A 22,945-nucleotide genomic window follows, 5' to 3' on the forward strand; every position below is an offset into this window, starting at 1 on the left:
CAAATGTCCCAGCTGGTAACCAGCAGCCAGGTCTGACAACACAGCCCTAACACTGTATGTATGTGTTTTCTCATTTATACCCCACCTCGTTCCAAACAGGCTTGGAGGCAGCTCCCCAGAGGGAGCTGCGTGATACAGCAAAGCAACACAAATAACAATGGTGAGGAAGGTGTGTTAAGGGAACTCAGAAGGCACCAGGGTGTCTTGCAACACATGGAGTGGGCTCCAAGCTTCCTAGCAGCCAAAGCAAAGAAAGCCCGATCTCTTCCCCAGTGGTTGGTGTAGGTAGCATAAGCACAAATCAAACACAGACCAAAGGCCCAAAGAAGCACAATTTTTCTTAAGTTCTAGTCCAAAAACAAATATCTCCCAAGTAACCTTTTAGGAAGGCTTGAGTGTAACAACAGAACAATTGAGACATCTCAGCAGCCCCGGCACAGGACGGCCAGGCAGGATGGCTCTGGATTGGGAGTTTGAGGGGATGGAGGGGCGCTGGGTCAGCCCTGCCTCTCTCTGAGCTCAGCCATGGCAGCTCTCTTAGGCTGGGTTCCCTGAGTTGTGTGCAGACTTGACGGTGAGTGCAAGGAAGTGGTGAAGGCAGAATTGGGCAGAGGACAACAGATTGTGGTTGCACCTGAGGCCTCAGCAGTTCTACAGGGAACTCAGGAGCTGAACTCAGCGTTGCCCCAAACGGAGGCCAAGCAGCCTGGCCTTGGAGCTCCCTCCCCAGGCCAACCTCTGGGAAGGGGCTTAACCTTGAGTGAAGCAGTTCACCTCTACCGAGGGCAATTCCAGGAAGGGACAGAGCTGTAAGACAGTCCCAGCAGCCAGGGGATAGGTGTGCCAGCGCTGAAGACAAGGTCTAGGCAGACACCACAGCAGCCACTACAAAGAGCCCTTGGGTATGGTATTTGGGGATTTGGGGGTTTTTTCTTTGTTTTTTTGGTTTTGTTGGTTTTGTTGTTGTTGTTTTGGCCATGCTGTGCGCCATGTGGGATCTTACCCCGACCAGGGATCGAGCCCATGCCCCCTGCAGTGGGAGCACAGAGTCTTAACCACTGGACCTCCAGGGAAGTCCAAGTACATACAGCATTTGTGCTTGAGTGCCCCAGCAATCTGTAGGGAGCTCTCCAGCCATGGAGCTCTTGGGGGGACTGACGCATCCTCCAAGGACACAGGCCTCCCGCCTGGGCTTGGACAAAGCAGGCCCTAGGACCAGCCGTGGCGCCCCTAGAGTATAGCATTTCCTGTGCTCTAACGCACCAAGTACATGGTGCTGAAGCCTCAAGGGCTGCTCTGGTTAGCGTGTGCTGCAATAACTTCAGCCTGGAAACTGCTAAATACCCACTGAAGGCACACCTACCAACACACACACAACTTCAGAAATAAAAGGTCTATCAAGCACCTGGCTTTAGCAGTATTATTGCTTCCTGGTGAACTTGCCAAGGTAAACTATTTGCTAAGCATATGAGGAGGCAGAGTGAGGGGATGAGTTGGGTGGTGCTGATAAGAGGAAACCTGCCAGGGTTAGGGGAGACGACAAGGGCCTTAGACTTTGCAGTTGGCTGGTGACATGCTGCAGGAAGGACTGGGGGCAAACTCTGCTGAGGTGGCTGCAATGACTTGGGAAGGGAAGCATGGGGCGGGAGTGTAGGCCTGGGACAGCTCAGGGTCGGAGGCCCCAGGGAGGGTGAGATGGGAAGGGGATGGCAGGGGACAAGGGAGAGATGGGGGTGGGGAGGAGTGAGGCACAGCGAGAGGAAAGGGTCCAGCTCTGAGCCATGCCCTGTGACAGTTTTCATCCACAGCAAGGAGTCCTCCCTGACCAGGGCCCAGCAGGTAGCAGATGGCACCTGCCTGATCACCAGGCACAGAAGCAACAGCAACCTGCAACTCTTCTTAATGGAGGTCTACTCTCTGAGCATCACCGAAGGCAGACTCCACAGCCCCATCCAGATTCCATTTGGTTCTGCCAGGCCTTGCCTAGCTGCCCTTCAGCGCAGATGTTGTTGGTCTGAATGTGATTCAATGAACTCTTTAAATAGCCACCCTAATGGATAATCAATCATTTCAGAGCTAATACTAAATCAGGCTGTTGGACACATTTGGGGGCAAAGCTGCTGTATCCGAGCCAAAAACAGCTCTTTCTCTTTTACTTTGCAAAGCAGAGCATGTCACGTTAAATACCTAATGGTCTAAGACAGGTCTCTTGTGACCTGAAAAAAAAAGCTGAAGAGGTAGACTCTCTCCAAGAGCCTACAAATTACATATGTAATTTGCAGATCTTTTAAAATTAGGCTCTTCATTTGAAGAGCATAAAGGATAGTAAAATAGAACCTCATGTTAACGTTTAAAATAAGCATTTGCTATAAATATTTTTTAAGTCAAGATTAAAATAATATAAACAGAGTAGCCCTGGGTACACTTTCATCTAAATTAAAAAGATCCTGTCAAGGAGAAAATTTAAGATGTGAGATAAGGTTTCCACAGACAGAGCTCCTGGAAGCTCCCAAGGAGCCCACTTTGAATCTTCTATCCAGGAAAACAGACCACCTGCAGAGCTGGCTGAAACCACAGCATGAACCTGGGATTTGCTGGCCAGGCCACAGCCCTCTCAGTCACTCACAGGATAACCCAGCCAGGAGCCCAGTCTCTAAGGCAACCCCCCCCACGGCCCTGACCCATGTAGACTCTCGTCTCGGGGTCCCCTTGATTCCACACTCCCCTGGTCACCCCTCCGTCTGTTCCTTAGGCTTCTCCATGGAGTCTGTTTCTTTAAGCTCAAATGTCTGTCATTCCTGGAGCTTGTCCTGGCCCTCGTTGGGCCTCACCCTACACTCTGCCTGTGGGATCTCGTCTACTCTTTGGCTTTAGTTACTGGCCACCTGTGTGCTGGCCTCATCCACTTTTCTACCTCTGGCTTGACTCTCTCCCTAACAGCGTACTTTTATGTCCCACAGCACCTCAGACCCCCTGGGTGTCCCTCAGGCACCTCAGTTGCTACCTGCCCAACTCTGACTCACCACAGACACCCACATCCATGCCACTCCTCCCCCAACTCATCTCATATTGAGCCCTCACATCCACCCAAGTGCCCAGGCCTCCTCCCAGGCCCATCTGTCCCTTGCCCTCCATGTCACACCAGCCCACCAGCTCTCCAGATTCATCATCTGTGCTTCCCCGCCACCATGTCCCTGGGTGACCAAGGCAACCAGGCCCTGCTGCCTCTGAGCCCTTCCCCTCCCGCAGCCCAGGTGACCTTTGTAGAACACAAATGAGACATGTCACTCTCTCCACCCGATGTCTGTGGAATCTGGCTGCTGCCAGCCTCATCTCCTGCCACACCCCTGTTGGCTGGAGCCGAGAGCCAGCACTCCCCTCTACAGATTTTTACCCCTGCCATTTCTTCTGTTCCTACTTGGACACAAATCAAGACACAAAAGCCAGCTCCCATTTGTGGGAGCCTCCCACATCTTGGAGGCACTGCCACCAGGAAACCTGACTGCATCTCCCAGACCCCCTCAAGTGGGGGTGCTGGTGTGGGAGAGACCAGGCTGGGCCTACTCCACAGGCAGGGCTGCACAAAATTGAGCAGAGATGGAGCCTTGATTTGATAAAGAGGGGACACAGCTGTTCCTTATCTCCCCAAAGACACCCTTAAAGATTTTCTCCAAGTTTTTAACAAAGAGGAAAGCCAGGATTTTCCTGTCCAGGCTGTGTTTTCAAAATACTCTCTTATTCCCCCCATCACTTGCTAAGCTTCACAAAAGCAACTAAATTACCAAGTGCCCTTTAAAATGTCCTCGTGACGGGGATCTCACAGATAGATGTTTATCTTCCAGCTGCAAGGCCTTCACAGGTCACCCAAGTCCAGGCGGCAGAGCACTATCAGAGCCTGGGAACATCCAGGGGCCAGAGGCGGGGAAGGAGGCCAGGGGCCAGAGGCGGGGAAGGAGGCCAGAGCTTCCATGTCGCCTGGCCGGGCCATGGTCCAGCAGAGCCCTCCATATTGCCAGCAGGCCAAGGCAGGCCACACCTGTCCGCCTCTCAGGTGGAAGGCATAGATGGGCTAGTGGGAATGTTCTCACAGGTCCACAGGCCCGCACCTTGCCAGGCAGCACCCCAGGCCACTAGGTGAGCACCGAGACTAGAGATGTTCCCCATTTCACAGGCGAGGGAACTGAGGTTCAGGGGGTGAGGGTACTTGCTCCAGGCTTCACACTTGGCGTGGAGTAGCTGGTCAGGGATTCTGAGCCAGGACCCTGGTCTGCACAGTCCATGCTCCACCCATTCAAAGTCACTTGCTTCATGTCCTTGAACTTAAAAACAGAAACTTAACACACATACAGGAGAGTAGAGAGGGGATTATTATGAGCTGTTTCCAAAGGAGGATTAAATCCTTTTTTGGATCCATTTTAATACACTGCCACATTTTCATGACTAGCCTGGATTTCTCTGAAGTCCACTTACCTTTTTATAGTTTGACCTTTACACAGGAAAAACCTCAATGATTTTCCACTGTTTTGAATAAACTGAAATGATGTATTTTCCTGAATGATTAGGGAATGGAAAACAGAGCCTGTCAGCATCAAAGTCCTTCAGGAGTGATTTTCCCTAGAGGATGGGGCTCTCTCAGCTATTTGTCTTCCAGCTGCAAGGACTTTACCATTCACGGTCTACCCCCGAGGAGAGGGGAGGTTCATCTTGGATTTATAGGCAGGAGCGGGGAGCTGGTTCCCCCACCGCCACCCCTCAGAGGTGCCAAAGCTGGGAGGCCGAGGCAGGAACCCTGGGCTCCACAGCGAGCCAGTGTGGCGGTGCCAGCACCCACACCATCCTCGAGGGCATCACCTGGGCTCCAGCCCAGTGGGTCCGCCTGTTGTCAGAGAGCGGGCTTCCCACACAGGCCCCTGCCAGGAAACGTCAGAGAAACAGAGAGTGATGTGGAAAAAGCATTCACAGTGTGGCTGGGACAAGTCACTTCAGCTCTCTAAGTCTGTCTTCTTTTCTGTAAAATGGTAAAGACAATAGTCACTTGCAGGATTGTTAGGAGGTAAATGTATTTAGGTTGGTGAATACACAGTAAGTGCTCAATAAATGGGGTTCCATTCCCTGCTCAAGAGCCTAAACTTTTAAAAACACTACTTCCTAACATGTTCCACACACTGTCTGCCTTCTTTTCTTTTTAATTAATTTTTATTGGAGTATAGTTGATTTACAATGGTGTTAGTTTCTGCTGTACAGCAAAATGAATCAGTTACACATATACATATACCCACTCTTTTTTAGATTCTATTCCCATATAGGTCATTACAGAGTATTAAGTTGAGTTCCCTGTGCTATGCAGTAGGTTCTTATTAGTTATCTGTTTTATATGTATGCGGGTGAGTCAAAAATTATCCGCACTCTAGCTGTAGAATTTACATGTAGTAGTGTGTATACATCAATCCCAATCTCCCAATTTATCTCCCCAACCTTTCCCCCTTGGTAACCACAGGTTTATTTTCTGCATCTGTGACTCTATTTCTGTTTTGTAAATAGGTTCATTTGTACCATTTCTTTTTAGATTCCACGTATAAGTGATATGATCATATTATATTTGTCTTCCTCTGTTTGACTTACTTTGCTCAGTATGAGCATCTCTAGGTCCATCCATGTCGCTGCAAATGGCATTATTTCATTCTTTTTTATGGCTGAGTAATATTCCATTGTACACATGTACCACATCTTCTTTATCCATTTCTCCATCAATAGACGTTTAGGTTGCTTCCATATCCTGGCTATTGTAAATAGTGCTGCAATGAACACTGGAGTACATGTATCTTTTCAAATTGTCCTGCCTTCCTAAGCAATGGAAGTGGAATAGTATTCCACAATGTCTTCATAACAGGGATCCTCTTTACAAAAATGTGGGAATCATAGAATATGTCTTCAGTAGGAACCGAGAGCCTATCCAGGCCAAGCCCTCCCCACAATGATCCCACACATTTGAGATCTGCACAGCCATTTACTTTGTGCTTTTTTCTCTTGATTTTGATTTAAAAAAAAAATTGAAACCAGGTTACAATGCTGATTAGAACTGTATGTTCAATAAAAGCAAGTTGGCTCTGAGTAGGGCTTCAGGGTCTCTTCTTACAGAGCAAAGCCTGCTAGTACTGGAGGGGCAGTGGCAGCCATTTTGACTGCACAGAGATGCTTTCTGTTTACTTCTGGATTCAGAGCCATGTTTTGGGAGGTAGACATGGCTGGAAATCTGTTGAAAGTCCTGATCTTGACCCTTTATGTATGTTTGGTGTCAGACGGTTTGATCATTTGTGGGACTTGGGGGCTGTCATCCTGGCTGTGACTTCCAGCCTGCCCACTCCCAAGGCAGAAATGGCAGCGTATCTTGGCACTGGGCATTGGGCCAGTGGGGACTCATGGTTCTTAACAGGTTGCTGTGGGGGGACCTTGACAGTCAGTAAAATTTTCCTCCATGTCCTCACCATCCACCCATCTGTAACCTGCACTTCATGCCCTCCCTTCCCTACCCCTTTCCCAGGAAGATGCCCCAGTCTCACCCGACACAGCTCTGCCTCTGCTGCCCTAGCCTCCACACAGTGCACTCTCAAGTGTCCTCCTGCCGCCTCTCCTCCTTCCCGTCACCTCACTGCTTCGAGATGCCCACCCTCTCCACAGTGCTATCTTTGGCTTGTTTCTCTGTTCAGCAAATGCCCCTTGGCAGCTCACAAGCTTCCTGATGCAACGGACCCTCCCCAGACTCCCGTCTCTGTGGCTCCCCTGGTCCAGGCCCACATTTGCAGCTGCCAGTTGCATTTTCAAACTCATCATGTCACAAAACACCCTTCCACCACGCCCTCATTTCTGCTCAATGCACACTGGCCTCCCAGCCACCCTGTCTCCAAACCTGATGATCAGATTCCTGAATTCCTCGTTGTCTATCATTTCCACTTCTACCCCGCAGCTCCCACCCTCAGCACTTCTTGATGGCCGTCCCACTGCCCTGGGGTCTCCAGAGCATCACAGCCACTTCCCCTGGGTGCCGCCAGGACAAAACAGGGAGGGAGCTCCATTTCACAGACTCAAAAATCGAGACAAAGTTTGGGGCTTGCTTTAGTAAACCAGCTGGTTTTATAAGGATGCTCTGCATGTTGGCTGCACCTTCCTCCACTGCTGGGCACGGGCCTCATCTTTTTTGATCTTTATCCATCACCACTTCCACCCGCTCCGCCTCGATTCTTGCGGGCGGCCCAGCTGGCCATCAGCTCAGCCTCAGTCCATCCCCCGTCCCTTCCCCTCTCACCCCTCCCTCCATGACTGCAGGGGAGGCAGGGCGACTAAGCAGGGAGTCAAGTCAGGGGCTCACCTGGGCCCCACAAGCCCAGGACTCCATCCTGAACTGTAGTGGTCACTTTGGCAGAGGATGATGGAGGGTGTCAGGGAATTGCCCTCAGACCCCAGCTCTCGGCCCCTATCTGGCCAGGCAGCGTGACCCCCGTAACTGGAGGTCCCCACTCCAACCCCACAGCAGTGCCCTAGTACCAAGTGCCCGAGGAGTTTGTGCCAGTATCTGATCACTGGATTGAGGTGGTCCTGGCAGGACAGGCCTGGGGAAGCATGGGGACTGGGCTGACTCTCCCGACAGGTCTGACCACCCAAGGGGTGGCACACAGGCCGGCACTGCCTGGACACTGGCGCCCAACCCCCAACCCCATGCCCACAGGGGCATTCGGACCTTAGACCAGTTTGGCCACACGCGCTCCTCCTGCTGGCTTCTTGTTCTGATCGCTCTCTTCACACCTCACTGCTGAACAGCAGCCCCTCTCCTCCCGCAGCGGCGGCCTGTGATGGCCAGCGGATTCCCCACTTGGGCAGAACTCACCGGCATCTGCTGCAGAGTCTGAGCTATTCCCGACCTGACATTTCAGACGCCGTGGTCCTGCCGTTAGGAGTCTTCACTCTCCCTGAATTCTCTCCATCCATTATAGGGTCAGGGCCCACCAATGCTGCCCGTATCTCTGTTACCGTTTATTTTACCTAAATTACTTGCTGTGCCCTTCATCTGGCTTATAAGTCCTTTTCCATGTCTGGGAAACTTTGGAATTAACAAACAAGAAAACTAGGATCTACTCCAGTATTTCCATCCATGATGGTGGAGAAACAGATAAAATGATTCTGAGTCGAACCCTGCAGCAAAGTGAGGATTTGTAATAGGGAATGCTCATGCACGCCCAGATTTTTTGAGTCTTAGGTGTCCAAATCAGGCTGATTTAAATCCAGTAGCCCATCCACTGCTTACTCTTAACCCCTTCACTTAGGGATGCCATGTTTAGCACATAAAAATATAAGACAATCCTGCCCTGAGGCCAGAGACCCACCGGGGAGAGGAATTCATGTGTCACCTGTGCCTGAATCTCAGCGTGGCAACTGGGGTGACAACACCAACAAAGTTCAGGTTGGTGGAGCCATTCGTGTGTGTGTGTGTGTGTGTGTGTGTGTGTGGACAGCAAGGCCCGCCCCTCAGCCCGCCCTTTCTCCCTCCCCAGGGACATCTGCCCCCGAAGCCCCGTGTTTCCTAACACCCGTGGAGCAGCCACAGTTTCTGGGGCATGTGTGTATCCGGCTCTGTGCTGTGGACCTTCTGGGGACTAAGTCCTCCGTCCCCATGAATTGGGGGGCGGGGATGGGGACTGCCTTTCGGGGCCTTCACAGCACTTGATTCGCAGCCCTTGGGGGACAGGCAGGACAGTCAGAGCTCCCCACTGCTCAGGTCAGGCAGACCATAGGGCTTGCCTGAGTGGGTAAAAAGCTCAGCGTCCTCTCCTGGGGGATGGACAGAGCTGGGGGCTCCTTCAACCTCCAGGGCAGGATAATCAGCACAATAATGACAGCCTCTGAACCAGGCACTGCAATGGGACTTCGCGTGGCCTTTTCCCTCAAGACACCCTGATCTGGCGTTACTGAGCTACATCCCAACCCCCACTTCATATGTGGAAAACTGAGGCCCAGAGAGGAACCCTGACTAACCCAGAGCCTGCCTGCCAGCACTGGACCTGCTGTTGAGCCCAGATCAGCACTCCTGCTGCTTCCCAGCTCCTCACTTAGACACAACTGCCCGCAACACAGACCCGGTGTGGACGGACGGGAGGGACCCACACAGCCTGCCTCGGCCACAGGCGATGTCTTGCTTGAGGATACATCCCCCCTCTTGGTGGCTCAGTGTTCCAGGCCACGGCCCTCTGCCCTCACTGTACTGCCCCCCACCACGGCCCCCCAACATCCCCGACCTCAGGAGCCTCCACGAGACCTTGCCCGCCTGAGCCCAGGGCTCCATCTCTCAATCTCCATATCCATCCACTCTCTGCAAGGCTGAAATGAGCCCTCTAGGGACTTTTCAAAGCAAAGGGTGAAACACAAAGGATCTGTAGAGCAGCACAGGAATCTGCACCGAGTAATTGAGGATAAAAGGCAGCTGCAAACCAGCTGGTGAAATGCAGTGCCTGCTTGAATCTCACCCTAAAGCCTACTGGGAGGACAGCTAGAGACAGGTCAGCATTGTCACTGAGGGTCCCTCCCCCATCTACCCGCTGCCAGGGCCCTATGAGACTTGACACAGCCCACAGAGCCCCGCAGTAAGCGCTCCATCAGAAGGGCCACGACAGAGCCTTCTAAAAAGAAGTCCGACATCACAACTGTACCCACTCATCCAAAGCGTCATAACTGCCCACCTGCCCCGGGCAGGTCCATCCAGGAGTTCTCCACAGTGAAAACCTGCAGACTTGATCGTTGCCGGTTGAGAGTTGTGAAAATGCTCCCACTAAGTTGCTGCCACTAATAGTGCTTGGCATTTTATGGTACTTTTCCCATTTTCAGTTTGTGAGCTATTAGCATCCAACTCCAACTGAGTGGCTACCAGGAGCAGGCAGACATCGCGGGGTGCTGGGACTATGTACTTGCCCTCCTGGGGTTCTCAACCCAGGGGAGACAGAGGCATGGTTGAGTTCTTTATGTCCAAAATGTACCAGGCACTGCTACAGAGAAATAGGACATGGCCTCTTCCCAAGGACAGGCCAGACACATCACATGCCTGGGTCCTGGTCATGGCCTTGGCTTGCTCACAACAGGAAGTGATTTATTTATTCAGCAAGAAACTGATTGCATCGGAGCCACCCCAGGTTCACCCACCCAGATCTTAGGGAATGTATCTGCCATTGTTGCCTAAGCTTTGCCTCTCACAAAAAAATTTCAGAATCTTCTCTATTCTAAATATTTATGAAATCTCTCCCCCATTTCCCCAGAAGTTTCCTCTACCTCTCTTGCTTTTATAAATTCACAAATACTCATGAATTGACAAGCTTTATCATAAATGTAGCTGAACCTATTTAATTGATTGTTATCCCTTTTCACCTTGGATTCCAGGGAGCTCAGGGTTAAATTTAGAACTTGATCACAGAAGTAAGGTTAATCATTGTAGTTAGAAATTTTGTATTCTCCTTTCTGACTGGGTTTTTTTATTTTTTATTATTTTTTTATTTTTTTGGGAGGGTACACCAAGTTCAATCATCTGTTTTTATACACATATTCCCGTATTCCCTCCCTTCCTTGACTCCCCCCCCTCGAGTCCCTCCCACCCTCCCCGCCCCAGTCCTCTAAGGCATCTTCCATCCTCTAGTTGGACTCCCTTTGTTATACAACAACTTCCCACTGACTATCTATTTTACAGTTGGTAGTATATATATGTCTGTGCTACTCTCTCGCTTTGTCTCAGCTTCCCCTTCACCCCTCGCCCCCTCCCAAACCTCGAGTTCTCCAGTCCATTCTCTGTATCTGCGTCCTTGTTCTTGTCACTGAGTTCATCAGTACCATTTTTAGATTCCGTATATATGAGTTAGCATACAATATTTGTCTTTCTCTTTCTGACTTACTTCAGTATGTATGACAGACCGTAGTTCTGTCTACCTCATTACATATAGCTCTATCTCATCCCTTTTTATAGCTGAGTAATATTCCATTGTATATATATGGCACATCTTCTTTATCCATTCATTTGTTGATGGGCATTTAGGTTGCTTCCATGTCCTGGCTATTGTAAATAGTGTTGCAATAAACATTATGGTACAAGTTTCTTTTGGGATTATGGTTTTCTTTGGGTATATGCCCAGTAGTGGGATTACTGGATCATATGGTAGTTCTATTTGTAGTTTTTTAAGGAACCTCCAAATTGTTTTCCATAGTGGCTGTACCAACTTACATTCCCACCAACAGTGCAGGAGAGTTCCCTTTTCTCCACACCCTCTCCAACATTTGTTGTTTCCAGATTTTGTGGTGATGGCCATTCTGATTGGTGTGAGGTGATACCTCATTGTGGCTTTGACTTGCATTTCTCTGATGATGAGTGATGTTGAGCATCTTTTCATGTGTTTGTTGGCCATCTGTATGTCTTCTTTGGAGAAATGTCTATTTAGGTCTTCTGCCCATTTGTGGATTGGGTTATTTGCTTTTTTGGTATTAAGCTTCATGAGCTGCTTGTATATTTTGGAGGTTAATCCTTTGTCCATTGTTTCATAGGCAATTATTTTTTCCCATTCTGAGGGTTGCCTTTTAGTCTTGCTTATGGTTTCTTTCACTGTGCAAAAGCTTTTAAGTTTCATGAGGTCCCATTTGTTTATTCTTGATTTTAGTTCCATGATTCTAGGAGGTGGGTCAAAAAGGATCTTGCTTTGATGTATGTCATAGAGTGTTCTGCCTATGTTTTCCTCTAGGAGTTTTATAGTGTCTGGCCTTACATGTAGGTCTTTAATCCATTTGGAGTTTATTTTTGTGTATGGTGTTAGGAAGTGTTCTAATTTCATTCTTTTACATGTGGCTGTCCAATTTTCCCAGCACCACTTATTGAAGAGGCTGTCTTTTTTCCATTGTATATTCGTGCCTCCTTTGTCAAAGATAAGGTGCCCATATGTGTTTGGGCTTACTTCTGAGTTCTCTATTCTATTCCATTGATCTTCCTTTCTATTTTTGTGCCAGTACCATACTGTCTTGATCACTATGGCCTTGTAGTATAGTTTGAAGTCAGGAAGCCTGATTCCACCAACTCCATTTTTCCTTCCCAAGATTGCTTTGGCTATTCGGGGTCTTTTGCGTTTCCATACAAATCCTAAGATTTCTTGCTCTAGTTCTGTGAAAAATGCCATTGGTAATTTGATCGGGATTGCATTGAATCTGTAAATTGCTTTGGGTAGTACAGTCATTTTCACGATGTTGATTCTTCCAATCCAGGAACATGGTATGTCCCTCCATCTGTTTGTGTCGTCTTTGATTTCTTTCATCAATGTCTTAAAGTTTTCTGCATACAGATCTTTTGCCTCCTTAGGCAGGTTTGTTCCTAGGTATTTTATCTGTCATATCTTTTGTTATAAGCCTCCAAAATCCTTTTCTTGATAAGAGGAGGAGAATAAATGAAGTCAATTATTAATTAATTAATTAATTAATTTATTTTATTGGCTGCGTTGGGTCTTCGTTGATGCACATGGGCTTTCTCTAGTTGATGCAAGCAGGGGCTACTGTTCATTGTGGTGCGCAGGCTCCTCATTGTAGTGGCTTCTCTTGCTGCGGAGCATGGGCTCTAGGCGCATGGGCTTCAATAGTTGCAGCACATGGGCTCAATAGTTGTGGCTCATGGACTCTAGAGAACAGGCTCAATAGCTGTGGCGCAAGGGTTTAGTTGCTCTGCAGCATGTGGGATCTTCCCAGAGCAGGGCTTGAACCCATGTCCCCTGCATTGGCAGGCAGATTCTTAACCACTGAGGCACCTAGGAAGTCCTGAAGTCAATTTTTAAAAAGCCATACTCTCCAGGTATTCTTTCAAGAGGTTATTGATCATTTAAATTATCCTTTTCTGAGGAAGATGGCTTTAATTTATGCCTATAAGCAGGGTTCTCTGCCCTTCCAGGATGCAGTCTCAGACGTGAAGTTTACAAATTGATGGAGACAGTTCTCATTGCCTACATTCTGTTTTCCCTAAATGCCTTTAGCAACCTGTATGTGAATCAATGCAACCCGCCAAGCTACATTTATGATTAAGCAATAATTATAATGTGCCTGGACCTGCACCTCAAATGTTCACCTCAAGTCAAGATGTGTGTCCCCTTTAATCTTTTCCTGATCAAGCTTCTGCCTCGTGTCTGGCCCTCACACCCCATTCTCCCTGTGAAGTAATCAGAAGATCACATTAATGAACAAACTGCCTGGAACACCCATCTGATTTTAGAAGATTCCCTCAGGCAAACACTAAATCCTCTCTCCACCTCCCCACCCTCTGGGCCCCGCTGTGCTGCTGTGAGCGACTTTCATTCCTAACAGCTGATTCTGTTCAGCAAATGTTTGTAAATGTCGGTGGCCGTGTCTCCTCTACGCTACTGTGAGCTTCCGCCCCCTGAAACTATGTTTTCTGAGGCTTTTGTGTCTGCTAATGGTGCCTGGAACATTTTGAACATGATAAGGAACTCAAATAAAATGAACAATAAGCATCCCCAACCAGCTTGAGCTTTTGATGAGGCCCTAATGAAAACACTGAACCGCATCGACGTCTGATAAAGGCAAACATCTGGAGATGCCCCATTCTGCTGAGGCTGGTGAATGGGCATCGAGTTATTTGGGGCTCAGCAGCGGCGCTCAGCCAGGCCTGCTGCTACTTCAGCGACAGGCTTCCCCCTTCCCAGGACACAGTCCTGCCTGGAGAAGGTTGGGAGTGCTTTCTCGTCCACTCACCAGCCTAAGCCATCCCAGCTGACCATCATAATGGGTCTGTTGCCCTGTCCCCAAGGAAGAGAAGGGCCAGGTTAGATTTATTTTCTCTTTCCCTTTTCCATTTCACAGAAATATCATATCTTCTGGACAAAAGTGTTAATTATACCACAGGCATCATCAAATGGCACTAAGTGATAGCTACGTGTTCAGGAGGTTGACATTGTTTCAAGTAGCTCTGTGATTTATTATCTCATTTAGATAAACGGCAAATAGTGGTATCATAATAGTCCCCTTTTATTCTGGTTTACGCCTCATTGTCTCTGCGGGTCGTATAAGAAATGAATCATCAGACAGGCCCCATGGGAAGAATGGCAGGCCGGCTAAGAGCACAGGCTCCAGCATTAGACCCATGGGACTTGAAATCCCACCCCTGCTGCTGACCAAGGGCAAAAGCTGTGACCACTGAGGGCTTCTCGGACAGGACCAGGGTTGAATACGGAGTGAGGTAAACCCCTTGGCACTGGGTCCAGCATAAAGAATGGGCTCCACCTGTGTTAGCTGTTAAGTCTTGAGTTGAGGGCAGAGGGATGACTCTGGATTTCCACTCTCAGGGGTGAGAGGCATGTGCCCACGTGAGCCTCCAAACTGTACCCAGAAAAGAGGGGGCGTGAACTGAGGGTTTTCCTGCGAAAGGGCAGCCCCTGTGGTGTGCCACCCTGTGGCCGGGCTGGCATCTCTCCAGGGCCCAGGCCATGTTTACTTACATTTCTGAAAGAGGAAGAGGGCTTTCAGGCTACATGTTTTACTCCAAGTCACCATTTTCTTCTGAGTGTAGCTTGGCTCTTCAAGATGGGAGAGGAACATAAGGCCTCCCAGACAGAATGAGTTTGTGCATCTCCTTTCATGAAGGCCAGCCAGGCAGCCAGTAGACTCTCGGGAACCATGCAGTCCTGGCCAGTAGGACAGAATATACAGGGCAGCCATGAGTGCCAAGGATGTAACCCCAAACCTTTATCAAAACACCTGCCTTTGGGGAAGAAACCCTGCTGTCCCCACTCACAGTGTCTCAGAAATAGGTCTCCACCAAAAGCTACAGATTGAAGTTAAAAATCAAATCAGCAGAAGAGGAAAATCCCATTTTCTAAGAGTCACCAAATGTCTGGGTAAGAGCCAGGGTCTACCCTGGCCTGGCCCACAGGGCCTGGCACGTCTGGACAAATGTGACCAGGGTTACAGAGGCTGCCCCACTTCTGCTGTCGCCAAGAACAAGGTCTCCCACAGAGTGTTCCAAGTCCCTGGAGAGGCCCCATCAAGTACCAGTGCCTTTTCATTCCCAATTTGGGCAGAAAGCTTTCTTTTCTATGTTCTATTCTTGGAAACAGTCTTTCAAGATGTCGTGATACCCCCGATTTTGTACTGGGCCGGGCGGCAAACAGCCTCTGGGGGCTGCAGCCTCAGTGACATGAGCCAGGGACACATATGACCCCCCTCCTGCTCCCTGAGGGACCCTGACTCGTTCTGCAATCCCACTACTAAAGGTTCCCCACCAGACCCTCCTCGTGCACCAGCCCTGCACACCCACCCTTCCATTTGCTAAGCTGTGGTCACGGGGATTCCAGGAGAAAACACAGAAACCAGGTCACAGGTATGATGCTGCCTCTCATCCCAGCCAAGCCACAGCCTCCCTAGGATGACCAGTGCTCCCTGCAGAATAAAGCGCACAGGCTTTCTGACAGCTCCCCAAGGGCTTTCAGTCACAGGCATTCTGTCACTGGCATTCTGCAAAAATGGGGATCTTCTCTCCTCCACTGCAGGAGGACCCAGAGGTATATCCTTCAGGGTGCTGGCTCAGCCTCGGGGTTGAAGTGAGCCGGGATAAACTGTCCTGCAGGCAATCAAACACCCGCGAATCCATTCTAATTCACTTCATTTAAAACTTTCATTTTCCATAAAGGATTAAGCTACGAAAGAATTTAATCACACCAAATCCACTTGCAAAATGGCTACAGATCCCATGATCAAGAGTAATGATTAGAAAAAAAAGACTAAACAAACAAACAAACAAAACCTCCCACAAAGCCCTGGTTGTTGAGAACTCATGGTGTTTGGTACTTAAGTGATGAAAGTAGCCTTCCTCACACCAAGAAGGTGTTAGGGGAAGGAAGGCAGAGGTAGAGGTGAGGTCAGGACACTTTACACAGAGGTCAGCTTTTACCTGCAGTAAATTTGCACTGGTGTCTGCTGTGAGCCGGGTGCTGTTCTGGGTGATCAGCAGGGAGCGACACAGACACAGCCCCTGCCTTCACGAGCTTTATCTCCTAGTGGAGGAGGAAAGACAATACAGAAATTCATACTGCATGAAGTAGTGGTATTTGGGAAAGAAGGATGGAGCCAGGTAAGGGGATAGAGGGTGACGGAAAGGGTGTTATTTTATATGGGGTGGTACAGGCCATGCCAAGGGGGTGACATTTGAGCAGGGACCTGAATAAAGTGGACGAGTGAGTCGTGTGGATAGCAGAGTGTTCTGTAGTGCAAAGACCCTGGGCCAGAGAGGGCACCCTAACGCGGCAGCTACAAATCCCCTCTCCAGCCTCAAAGAGGCTAGTCTAGCTCCTCAACATTCCAGGAACAAAGCCTCCTCACCAGCAAGTCAGCAGAGCAGGTCTTAGTCACAAAGAGCCATTCCTGCCCTTCTCAGCATCTTCCAGGAAGCCTCCTAACTCAGCACACACTGGCTTCCCAGGGGAATGACAAGCTGACTTGGGGTTACGTTCTCGACTGAGATACCAGCATCCGATTAGGAAAGGCTCTGACCAGCCATTGCCTTAAACACTCAGTCACGGCACCCACCAGGCTATACAACCAGTCAGACCATTAGAAGGACGCCCCACCACCAGCATAAACATGTCTGCTGACCGCACGTGAAGCTCTTACTGCTGGTGCCAAGACAAAAAGCTAGACTGTATCATGATTCTGGCCTAAAGCTCCTCAGAGGATTACAAGTGTGCCTGCCAGGATCAATCCCAGGCTCACAGCCCTTAGTCCCTGGATGCAGTCCCCTTCCTGGGGCTGGTATATCTCACATCACCCCCATTTTATGGAGGAGAGAAACTGAGGGTGCTATATTGCTCAGGGCTCAGTCAGGAGGCAGAACAATATAAGCGTGATGGCATGAGGAATTTATTATAGGAGTTAGACCTTACCAATTGTGAGAGGAGACGGGGAAGCAATGGTCCAAAAGAGGGAGGACTTGATGGGTCAGAGGAAGGTCGCTAGCTGGCCCTAGCATGGCTGTGGGGGTGTCAGAGCTTGCAGAGAGAGGAGAGGTCTGGAAGGCAGGCCCGTGCAGCAAAGGGAGGCTGGGTTCAGAGTCCGTGGAATGTTGTAGGCTCTTAGTGGCCACCACCTCCATGAGTTTGCAGGGAAGGGTCTGGGATCGCTATTGGTCAGCTGGGCTGGCAGTTGGGAAAGAAGTGGGGACAGAAATTTCAATCCAATCTGAAAGTAACAGATCCAATCACAATCCCCAATAACCTCGTTATTAGTTGGCCTATGTGACTCCCAAACCACCAGTTAGAAGAGAAATTCTCTCCCACACAGAGCTGGTCAGAAGTTTTCCATGTCCATGAGCTCAGTGGCCGAGTGTTTTAGGATCTGCAGGCACATAGGGAAGGAAGGGCCAGCCCCACTTACTGGTTGGTCTCCCAGCTTCGGTTTTGAACAGGGCAGTGTTCCAGGTGTCTAGGCACCTCTGTCAGGACTTAAAAGATATGACCATGGCTGGTGTCATGGGTGTCACTGATGTGCTGCGTTTGTAACAAGGTGCTCCTCTCTGGACATGGTCACTACAGAAGTGATGTCACTACCTGGCTGCTGACCAGGTCTTCTAATCAGTGAGGACAGGGAACCTGGCGGTCTGGGCAAGAAGCAGATGAGGCTACAGGTGTGCACATGGCCAGTCTGAAAGTGGCCCCCCATCTGTGTCTGGGACACATGACTGTGTGTACCTACAATGCATGGTACTGAAAAAGTTTGTTTCTTTCACTTAAATTTTTTTAGCTGTCAGAAAGCACCGGTTGGTTCTTCTTGTCTGAGTCTAATCTGATCATCACTCTAACTCACTGGATCAGCTACTGTATCTTGATAAATATTGACAGACCCACTACATTGAATTAGCAGCTGATTATATCCGATTTACCCTGTAGCAGGGTTAGGTCCATTTCCTGGGATGTAGCAGAAGGGCCCAATGGTCACCAAGCTCATCCATAATTGCTTCTTAAAATTGCAGCCCAGATGGGTCATGCCAACAGGTCCCTCAACTAAGGGAGAGACCCAAGCAGAGCTGGGAAAGACTTGACAAGAAGCACCATGGCTGCCAGTTCCTCCACTAAGCCCTTGACCCTCACCCAGGACCACATCACCCCTGATGCTTCTATTTGAGGGTGGCCCCTGCCAGAGGCCACTTGCCAAAGCGAGACGTGAGACCAGCAGGCTCTGTGACAGGAGAGATTGAGAAGAGCTCTGGTTTCAGAATCAGATGGACCTCGGTTCAAACCCCAACTCCTCTATTGTGATCTTGGCCAGAACTCTTTACCTCTCTGGCTTCCTCATCTGGAAAACGGTGATGACAATAGTAGCTGCCTGCTGTGGTGTAGAACGGGGAGGTGCAATGATGTCAGGAACTCGGTCTCAGCCCCACGGAGCTGAGGGCTTCGGGGTGTCATGGGTGTCATTAATGTGCTGCGTTTGTAACAAGGTGCTCCTCTCTGAATGTGGCCACTACAGAAGTGATGTCAATAGCTGGCTGCTGACCAGGTCTTCTAATCAATGAGGACAGGGAACTTGACGGTCTGGGCAAGAAGCAGCTGACTGGGCTCTGAGTCACCCAGCAGGAACGGGACCACCACCCTGCCCCCACATTATAGTCAGCTATGTCTAGGGGACCCTGGGCCTGGAGGGTTCCAGTATGTGGGTGTCCCCAAGATGGAATGATAGCACTTGGCTCTTCTGGACCCCACAGGACTAGAAGGGGTCCCCTCCACTCCCACTCCCCTCCATCCCACGGTAGCAGCCGTGTTGGGCGGAAGAAAGGCGGAGGACTGTATACATCCAAAGCCTGTTGTCCTGTATACATCCAAAGCCTATGGGACCAGGGATCAATACTCCTAAATGAAGCAAGGTGGTGACAGATGTACAGTGGAGCACCAGGCCATGGGGCAGTGGGAGCTGGATGGTGCCCCCCGCTCCACCTCCACCCTGACCCCTGAGCAGGAGCCCAGCTGGTAGGAGAGGCTAGAAGTCCCCACCTTGGGAAAGCAGGGCCTCACCCTGCAGCCCAGCCAGGCCAGATTTTGAATCCTGAAGTGACCGACCCCCAACCCCACTCAGAGAGATGGTTTTCGTCCTTCAGTGTTTGAAAGAGAGGCTGAGAGCCCAAGGAGGCTTGGGGAGACGCTCCATGGCCCAAGGAGGCCTGGGGGATCTGCTCTCTTTGTTCTGAGCCAACAGCTACAGGCTCAGTGTTTAAAAACATCTGAATCAACAGAGGAACTGTGTATCAATATTTAAAAAAAGAAATGTAATTAGAGGTTGGCGAATGCTGAGGGCTCCAGGCCATGGATGCCAAAGGCTTTCTTGACCTGGAGCCGGGTGGGGGGTGGTGGGACAGGGTGGAAAGCGACCGCAGACACAGGCTGCTCCACCATAAACCCCACTGGGCAGGGCTCCCCGCAGAGGCTCACGAAGGCCTCCGTGGCTGACGGAATGGCATGTCACATACATCCACGTTTTTCTTTCCTAGGTGGTTTTTCTTTCTAAACTTGGGAATACGGACATTCTATTTTAAGAACATTAATTACTGTCCAATTTTAATGTCATTTTGTGAACAAAAAAAGCAACTTTGAATCAAGGAAAGGAAACAAAAGTACTTTATGGGGTAATTTTGTGTTCACATCCCTCAAGATTGCCTGAGCACATTTGTCTAATGCATTTATTTCTGGGCAAGAGAAGTGAATACCTGGCTTTTTGGTGGTTTCTGGAGAACGAGGTGAGGGCTGGCCACATCTGCCTCAGAGACGCCGGCTCGGGCCACCTCAGGCCAGGATGCCTCCTCAGGGCTCAAAGAGATAGTGTCAGGAAGGCAAAAATAGAGGGATTCGGCAGCAGCTTTGACACACAGTTTTCTCATCCCAGGGACGGCCACGTAGGGCCCTCCTGTTCCAGATATTCTAAGTGAAACAGAAAAAAAGTAAGACTATCTGAGAACTAAATAAAAACAGTGCTATATCTTAGCTACCTTTTTTTTTTTTTTTTTTTCTGCCTTCTTTCGCCTTTTCCCAAGTGCTCTTTTTGGCTCCTCTTTCCTCACCAAGCCAAAAATGGGATAAGTCCCAAGGTTCTGTCCTTGACCGCTTTTTCCCCTCCACCTGCCTTCCTTTAGCACGGGTGTCCACAGCTGTGGCTTCAGCTTGGGGTCCACGTGGCCGCAGCCTGCATGTTCTAGGCACTGCCCGCCTATTAGACATTCCCCCTCCCAGGATGAGGCCCCAACATCCCGGAACCAGATTCAGCACCTCCGTCTGGAGGGTCGCATTGGGATATGCTGTCCTCCCCACCAGCTGCCAGTCCCCATGGCTCTGTCTATATGCAGGTGGCCAGGTCCCAGTCCCTCCAGAGCTCACCTCGGAGGCAGGGCTGGGAGCACCGGGTGCTCCCTGTAGGAGGACCTTATACTGAACACCAGGGGAGATTGGGAAGGCTTCCCTGAGGAAGAGACTTTTCAGCTGAGACCTGAAGCTGAGGAGAAGCCGGCGGGGGCGGTTCCAGCATGAGAGGACAGCATCGATGAAGACCCTGCCTGAGAAAGAATGGGACCACAGAGGAAACAGGAAGGCTCTGGAGGCACAAGCAGAGGAGGAGAAGATTCGCAAAGAGTGAGACAGGAGGGGATGGTGGGTTCATAGATTTTATTCTGGGGGCAAGGAAAGTGTTTTAAGCTTGGAAGGTGCTCAGGTTTGCACGCGGAAAGAGCACGTTGGCTTGGGTGCGAGAACAGATGGTGGGGGCCAGGCTGAAGGACCAGGTGAGAGACAAGGAGCTTGGCCAGCGTTTCCCCCCAGTACCTCCCCGGCCCCACGACAATAGCTCTGTCTGGCTCCTGCTGGTTCATACCTTCCAAGCCTCACCAGCTCTCTGGCCAAAGCATCAGCCCTTGGACCAATCCACATTCTGGTGCTGAGGACAAATAGTGGCAGCATCCACCTTGAGTCCCTCTGGGACAGAGGAGGTGGCAGCAGAGAGGGGAGGGTGGTGGCTGCAAGCCTTCCCAGACACCCCTGGGGTGTCCCTCCCTGGCCTGTGGGTGCCTCCTGAGCATTAGGGAACCACTGTGGGTCAAAACTCTAGTCAGCAGGGGGCCATCAGTGTCTCCCCCACAGAGTCCGGGCTCTGCCACTCTCTAGCCATGCGACTCAGACACGTCATTTACCCTCCCCAAGCCTCGGTTCCCCTCTCTGAGTATGGGAACAACACCACCCAACCTCCCAGGCTGCTCAGAGGATTAAACAAGAGGTTCTGCATGCAAAACATCCTTCGCACAGTTTCTGGCACACAGTGGGTGCCCCCAAAATGTTGATGACGGTGACAGTGATCTCAGGTGCAGGCACTGCCGCCACACACACGCGAGTTCACACAGCTCTTTTAACCTTTAAGGCTACATGTTTGCCTATCTCCCTTTGTATAAGGCAGCCTAAAGGATGCACTAGTTCAAACAATTGGGAGCCGTTTTCTCACAGCTCCTGCTGTGCCACCTGGTATCTACAGAGGGAACTGAACCTTTTGGTGACTGACAGTCTGGCCTGGATAGAGACCATTTTATTAACTCAACCAAGGTTCCCTGAGTGCCCCTCAGAGACTGGGCTCCGTGCTCCGCACTCAGGGGGCTCTGGGCTGCCAGCACAAAGCCCGGTGGGTGTGCGATTGAAGGGAGGTGCTTGACAGCTGCCGAGCTCAGCCTCAGAGGCTGGGTGCCAGGTGGACCAACCAGGGAGGCTGTTCCAGACATAGGGGACAGCATGTGCAAAGGCACGGAGGCGTGAAAGAGCATGGCATGTTCCAGGAAAGAGGAAAGCTAGAGGTTGAGGCCATTAGAATGATTCACTGGGAAGAAGGAAAAGGCAGAAGTTAGGCTGAGGAGGGCAGGGCCCCATCACCAAAGGGCCCCAAGCCAGGCAAGGTAGGGGGATTTGTTCTGCACGCAGAAGGAGATTCAAGATACTGGAGAAGGGCAGGATGAACTCAGACTGCTTGTGGTGGGGATCACGGGCTTGGACACGGAGCATGATGGAAGGGACCACACACAGGTTTGGGGGCTGTGCCACCGTGCAGGCAAGAAATGAGGAGGCCAGAGGGGAGATGGCGGCCAGAGAGGGGAGGGGGGAGCAGGGACTGAAAATGGACCACAGAGCTGGGAGGCACTGGCTCTGGACAGGACAGGTTGAGGGTGAGGAAGAGGCCAAGGACAGAGCCTCTGCCCAACCGACTGAAGGGGCCAGGCCTGCCAGGGCTGGGAGCAGGGAGCTGGAGTGGGGCCAGCAGGGTGGTCCCTGGGGACAGGACTCTGGCCCCTGCTCTCCCTCTACTGCTTTCAATCTCCTCTCTGTCTTTCTCTCTAATTTAAGTGCCACCAATAGGAAACCAAATAGTTTTTAATTGTTTAATATAGTTCCTTGTTTTTACTCTAAAAAAATAAGTGAAATGTTTTCTATTTCCTCCTTAAACAGCAAAGCAAAATTACCTATACATGAGCATTCATGTGCATGAATCTCTCAATTTTATTTTCCCTTGATGTATTAAAAAAAAAAAAAAAAAAAAAGGCAGGCATTTCAGGCACCAGGATGAGGTCTGGCAGCATTCTTTTAGCCCAGCTGGCCCTGGGTGCCCTCACCCCACCTCGAGAGAGCCTCAGGCTGGGAGCCAGGGCCAAGCTCCTCACTCAAGGGCTTGAGTGAGACCCTGAGGTGACAGCTTTTTACCTGTGGGATCTGCAAATCTTCCCTCAAAGCCAGAGGGCATGTTCTTCAACCCCAGGACGATGACATTTTGATAAAGTTTAAAAAAAAAAAAAAAGATTTCATTTTGCAAGACAAACAGCTAATAAAATAGAATCTTTTTTGGTAACCACCCATACACCAATCAATCT

The 22,945-nt window shown here is 50.2% G+C and overlaps 1 protein-coding gene and 1 long non-coding RNA gene across 8 annotated transcripts in view; one reads left to right on the forward strand and one right to left on the reverse strand.

Annotated features, from left to right (window-relative positions):
* Positions 1–22,945, forward strand: part of SMPD3 (sphingomyelin phosphodiesterase 3) — an 82,576-nt gene that overhangs the window by 27,399 nt on the left and 32,232 nt on the right. The window lies entirely within an intron of this gene.
* LOC130838262 (uncharacterized) overlaps positions 1–22,945 on the reverse strand; it is a 47,111-nt gene that overhangs the window by 20,860 nt on the left and 3,306 nt on the right. For 4 of the 5 annotated variants that reach the window (XR_009049642.1, XR_009049641.1, XR_009049638.1 and 1 more), the window contains exons 2-4: positions 19,763–19,973; positions 15,962–16,064; positions 14,511–14,696 (exon numbers count right to left, since the gene is read on the reverse strand). This is a non-coding gene — a long non-coding RNA (uncharacterized LOC130838262). Of the gene's footprint in view, positions 1–3,782; positions 5,965–14,510; positions 14,697–15,961; positions 16,065–19,762; positions 19,974–22,945 lie in introns of those variants that run through there. The other variant, XR_009049639.1, reaches the window with a different exon arrangement.

Source organism: Hippopotamus amphibius, chromosome 16 (assembly GCF_030028045.1).
Source record: "Hippopotamus amphibius kiboko isolate mHipAmp2 chromosome 16, mHipAmp2.hap2, whole genome shotgun sequence".
Taxonomy (NCBI): Eukaryota; Metazoa; Chordata; class Mammalia; order Artiodactyla; family Hippopotamidae; genus Hippopotamus; species Hippopotamus amphibius.